Source organism: Neophocaena asiaeorientalis, unplaced genomic scaffold (assembly GCF_003031525.2).
Source record: "Neophocaena asiaeorientalis asiaeorientalis breed wild unplaced genomic scaffold, Neophocaena_asiaeorientalis_V1.1 scaffold119, whole genome shotgun sequence".
Taxonomy (NCBI): domain Eukaryota; kingdom Metazoa; phylum Chordata; class Mammalia; order Artiodactyla; family Phocoenidae; genus Neophocaena; species Neophocaena asiaeorientalis.
This window is the reverse complement of record NW_020175821.1, coordinates 8,781,843-8,787,150: the sequence shown is the minus strand read 5'-3', so window position 1 is coordinate 8,787,150 and position 5,308 is coordinate 8,781,843. Positions and strand designations below refer to the sequence as shown.

Here is a 5,308-nt window from a genome sequence, read left to right as displayed (position 1 = left end):
ATACTGGTAAGGATGCAGAGAAAATGGATCCTTCATACATTGCTAATGGGAATCTAAAATGGTACAATCACTCTGGAAAACAGCTTGAAATTTTCTTATAAAGCTAAATATGCAATTGCCATGTGACCTAGTGACTGTACTCTTGGGTATTTATTCCAGAACACTGGAAACTTATGGTCACACAAAAACTTATACATGAACGTTCATAGCAGCTTTATTTGTAATTGTACCAAACTAGAATCAGCTCAAATGTCTTTCAACAGGTGAATGGTTAAACAAATTATAGTACAGTAGTCCCTTATTAGCCATGGTTTTGCTCTCCATGGTCAACTGTGGTCCAAAAATATTAAATGGAAAAATCCAAAAGTAAACAATTCACGACTGATTAATTGCCACACGGCTTGTAGGATCTTAGTTCCCTGACCAGGGATTGAACCTGGGCCACGGCAGTGAAAGCGCTGAGTCCTAACCACTGGACCACCAGGGAATTCCCAACAATTCATGTTTTAAATTGCATGCCTCTCTGAGTAGGGGGATGAAATCTCACTCCATCCTGCTCCATTCTGTCCCGGATGTGAATCCCCCTTTGTCCCGCGTATCCATGCTGTATATACTACCCGCCCTTTAGTCACTTAGTTGTAGACTCAGTTACCAGATCTACTGTCATGGTATCACAGTGCTTGTGTCCAAGTAACCTTTAGTTAATAATGGCCCCAAAGTACAAGAGTAGTGATGCTGTAATTTATAAATTAAACTTTATCATAGGTATGCATCTATAGAAAAAACCTAGTATATATAGTGTTCAGTACTCTGCTCTTTCAAGCACCCACTGGGGGGTCTTGGAATATATCCCCAATGGATAGGGGAAACTACTCTACACATAAACCATGAAATATTACAAAGCAATAAAAGAATGAACTATTGAAACACATAATGATTGAATAAATCTTCAGAGAATTATACTGAGTGAAAAAAAGCAAATCCCAAAAGGTTACAAACTGTATGACCCATTTGTAGAATATTTTTGAAATGACAAAATTTTAGAAATGGAGAACAGATTGATGATTGCCAGGGATTACACATGGGGGTGGCGTTGCTAGAAGGAGGTGGGTGTGTTCTAAAAGGGCAACCTGAGGGATCACTGTGGTGTTGAAACTGTTTAATATCTTGACGGGTGGCAGATACAGGATTCTACACAAATGATAAAATTGTGTAGAATTTAATGCACACATACACACATATACAAACACATATACACAAATAAGTACAAGCAAAACTGGGGAAATATGAATAAAATGGGTGGATTGTATCAAGATTTCTGCCCTGGTTGTGATATTATATTATACTTTTGTAAAATCCTATCATTAGGGGAAAATCTCTCTATATTATTTCTTATAACTGCATGTGTATCTGTAATTATTTTAATAAAAATTTCAATTAAAAAATACAAACCACAGACTGAGAGAAATTATTTACAAATCATACATCTGATGAAGGACTTATATGCAGAATATACAAAGAGCTCTCAAAACTTAATACTAAGAAAACAAACAGCCCAATTACAAATGGGCAAAAGGCTTTAATAGACACTTCACCGAGACATATATAGACAGCAAATAACAGCATGAAAACATGCTCAACATCATTAGACATTACAGAAATGCAAATTAAAATCCAATGAGATATTACTGCACACCTATTAAAATAGCCCAAATTAAAAAGACTGACCGGGCTACCCTGGTGGCGCAATGGTTGAGAGTCCGCCTGCCAATGCAGGGGATGCAGGTTCGTGCCCCGGTCCGGGAAGATCCCACATGCCGCGGAGTGGCTGGGCCCGTGAGCCATGGCCGCGGAGCCTGCACGTCCTGAGTCTGTGCTCTGCAACGGGAGAGGACACAACAGTGAGAGGCCCGCGTACCGCAAAAACAAAAACAAAAAAAAGCCTGACCATACCAAGCATTGATGAAGATGTGGAAGAACTAGAACCCTCATACATTGCTGGGGGGAATGTAAAATAGTACATTCATTTTGGAAAACAGTTTGGCAGTTTTTTTAAAAGGTTAAGTATATTTTTACCATATGATCTAGTCATTCTATTCCTAGGTATTTACCCAAGAGAAATGAAAGCAGATCTTTATACAAATACTTGATCATGAATATTCATAGCAGCTTTATTTGTAATAGCCAACAAGTGGGAAAAATCTGCTATAGTCAGAATGTTTGTGCTCCCCCCAAATTCAGATGTTGAAATCCTAACCCTGAAAGATGACTATTAGGAGGTGCAGCCTTTGAGATGTTCTTAGGTCATGAGGATGGAGCCTTCATGAATGGGATTAGTGTTTTTACAAAAGAGACCCCACAGAGACGCACCCACCGTGTGAGGAAACAGCAAGAAGGCACTGGCTATGAACCAGCAAGAGGACTCTCAACAGATTTCACCATGCTGGTGCCTTGATCTTGGACTACCCAGCCTCCAGATGTGTGAGAAATAAACTTCTATGGTTTATAAGTTGCCCAGTCTCTGATATCTTGTTAAAGCATCCTAAATGAACTAAGACACAACCCAAATGCTCAGTAGGTGAATGAACAAATTGTAGTATGTCCACAAAATGGAATACTAATCAATAAAAAGGAATTAACTGTTGATACACTGTAAATCACAAAATAATTATGCCAAGTGAAAGAAGCCAGTCAAAAAAGAGCGCATACTGTGTGATTTGATTTCTGTACAACTCTAGGAGATGCAAACTAACCCACAGTGGTAAGAAGCAGATCAGTGGTCGTGGGGAAAGGGAGAGGGTGATGGTTTGGGAGGAACAGAATGGAGAAATTACAGAGGGGCACGAGGAAACTTTTGGGGTGATCATCTTGATTGTGGTGATGTTTTCACAGTTATATACATATATTAAAACTTATCACATTGTACCATTTAAATATGTGCAGTTTATTGTTTGCCAATTATACCTCGTTGTTTTTAAAAAGGAATTTTAAATGGAGTTATTGATTCTATAAAAATATAGTTGAACGCTTTGGAATAACCCAATATATTTTTATTTTAAAAATGTCATCTATTAGGTGCAGAAAAAGCAAATATTACAGATGGGGCAGTGTGTGTGGTGATGCGGGAGGTGGGAAGAATTTTTTTAAATCCAGAAGGAAGATGTACTTAGAGTGCTTTGCAAGTGTTTTAAATTTATTTTTCCACTTGAGAAATAATAATTTGTAAATTAAAGAAAATGCATTATAGATGTGATTTATTTAAGAAAGATAATACAGAACTATACTCAGTAGATCCGTCTCAAAGTAAAAGGCTTTGGCTCTACACCAAATGATTGGTAAATGAATATGTATATTTACATGACCTAAAATAAAATGTTTAAGATAGGCATCATATTGATTCCCCAATTTAATAGTTTTTCAGTCTTGCTAGCAGTTTTAATGATGTCAGATAAGAGGCCTTCTACTATGATGATGTAAAGATTTTTGTAATTATAAACCCCACATTTCCAGCTAAGCCATTATGTATCTTGCCTTAGTGAAAGGGATGAGGAAGTTCCACCAGATTCCTCATGCTCTCTCCCACCCTTGGAATGCAACTCCTAACTTCTAGAACCTGCAAGCTTCTTGCACTCCCAGCCTTCAGGATTTTAAGCTGAGGCTGTAGAAAGACAGCCTCCGAGGCCCAGAACTCTGCAAAGACCTGCAAACCGTTTTCCACTGCTGCAAATAAAAACCTGAAACCTGTCACACTTAGTATCACCCATGTTTGGAGCCATGAACAGAAAGGAAAGAGGCAAAACCAAAACATCTGCTGCTTTATCTCCAAGCCAAGAATGTGCCAGAAAAACAAGTCTCTGGTTTTCAGGCATGTGGAGATTTCAAATGCCTTCCCCACCTAAGATTCAAGTTAGGGAGCACCATGTTCAGTCCTGGTTAGTGTCAGCAACACTCAGTACCAACTAGAGCAGAAGGAAACACAGCAAGAGCCTCTTTCTCTGCCTCTGTTGACACCAGCCACCCAGAGCACAAAAAATCTGAAACCTCAGACTCAGGTCCTTCACTGAAAGACTTGCTGGAGGGAAAGTAGCGCCCATGCAGTGCCTACTGATCATCATCATTAGCCCGTTTCTCAACTCAGCAATTCCCGGAAACCCAAAAGCAGCCACAAGGGAGTCCGTACACCTCTGAGGGTGAAGGCTGACACCAAGGCAGCTGCCCAGAGAGGGTGATTTGAAGAAACCCTAAAATACCAAAAATCTCTCTGCTCTGGATTCTGCACCCTCCTGAAATGCTCCCATTAGAGTGAGGCTCCCTAGCTGAGGCACTGCTTCATCAGTTACGAGTTGTGATGCAAGTATGTACCCGGTCAACAGTCAGCCATGGCCCAGTGCAGCACACCAATTCATTTAGAAATGATATTCGAAACAGAAACCTAAAGTGTGTGTGAATCAGGGGACAGGAAGGAGAGATGAAGTACAGCACAATGAGTACCCGAATTGTGGGAGCAGGGAGGGGGGACATGGCATCCCTTCTTGGCAGCGGGGAAGCAGTATAAGAATGTGGACAACAGAGATGGAAACATGCCAGAGAAGAATTCTCGTCTTGGCCACTTTACGAACATAAGGCCAATGCTGCTGAAGACTCAGTGGCTTAAAACTGCTACCAAATCTACCAGACTGAGTGTTCTTGGAACTGCTTCTCAGAGATGAATGGGTATTTATCCTTTTCATTCAACCAACATGAATTGAGGGTCTACTACGTGCCAGGCAATATTCCAGGCATAGGGATATAGGAAATAACAAAACAGAAAAAAAATCTGCCTTCAAAGAGCTTACAGTCTAGTAAGGAGGGGGACAGCTATAAATGGAATAAGGGAATTTAATAGGATATAATAAGTGATAACCACTGTAGAGAGAAATCAGGTTAGGAGAGGCATAGAGAAGGGCATGGGTTACTATTTTAAATAGGAGGGTCAGGGAAGATTCACTTCATGTTTCACTGCCTCTTAATTATCTAATGTCCTCATGCCACCTCTTTTTCAGAGAGCAAAGGGCCTGGGAAGTCCTGGCCACACAGTGGAGACTGGACCCACGACTAGTGCAGAATATAAAAGAGTGGTCTTTAAACAATTTTGACTATTAACCCCAACAATAAAAAAAATTGAGCACCTGCCTCCAAGTATACTTATATTTCCTTCATAAATCATATATATGCTTTCCTGTGTTAGTATACACCACTCATTTTAAATCAAACACATCAAAGGGATGAGTTAAAGATGGAAGAAATAATATTTTTAACATTGAGTCAG

The 5,308-nt window shown here is 39.8% G+C and overlaps 1 non-coding gene across 1 annotated transcript; it reads right to left on the bottom strand.

Annotated features, from left to right (window-relative positions):
• Positions 1–415: 415 nt before the first annotated feature.
• Positions 416–487, bottom strand: TRNAE-UUC (transfer RNA glutamic acid (anticodon UUC)). The gene has a single exon. It is a non-coding gene; the product is annotated as a tRNA-Glu (tRNA).
• Between the last annotated feature and the right edge of the window lie 4,821 nt (positions 488–5,308).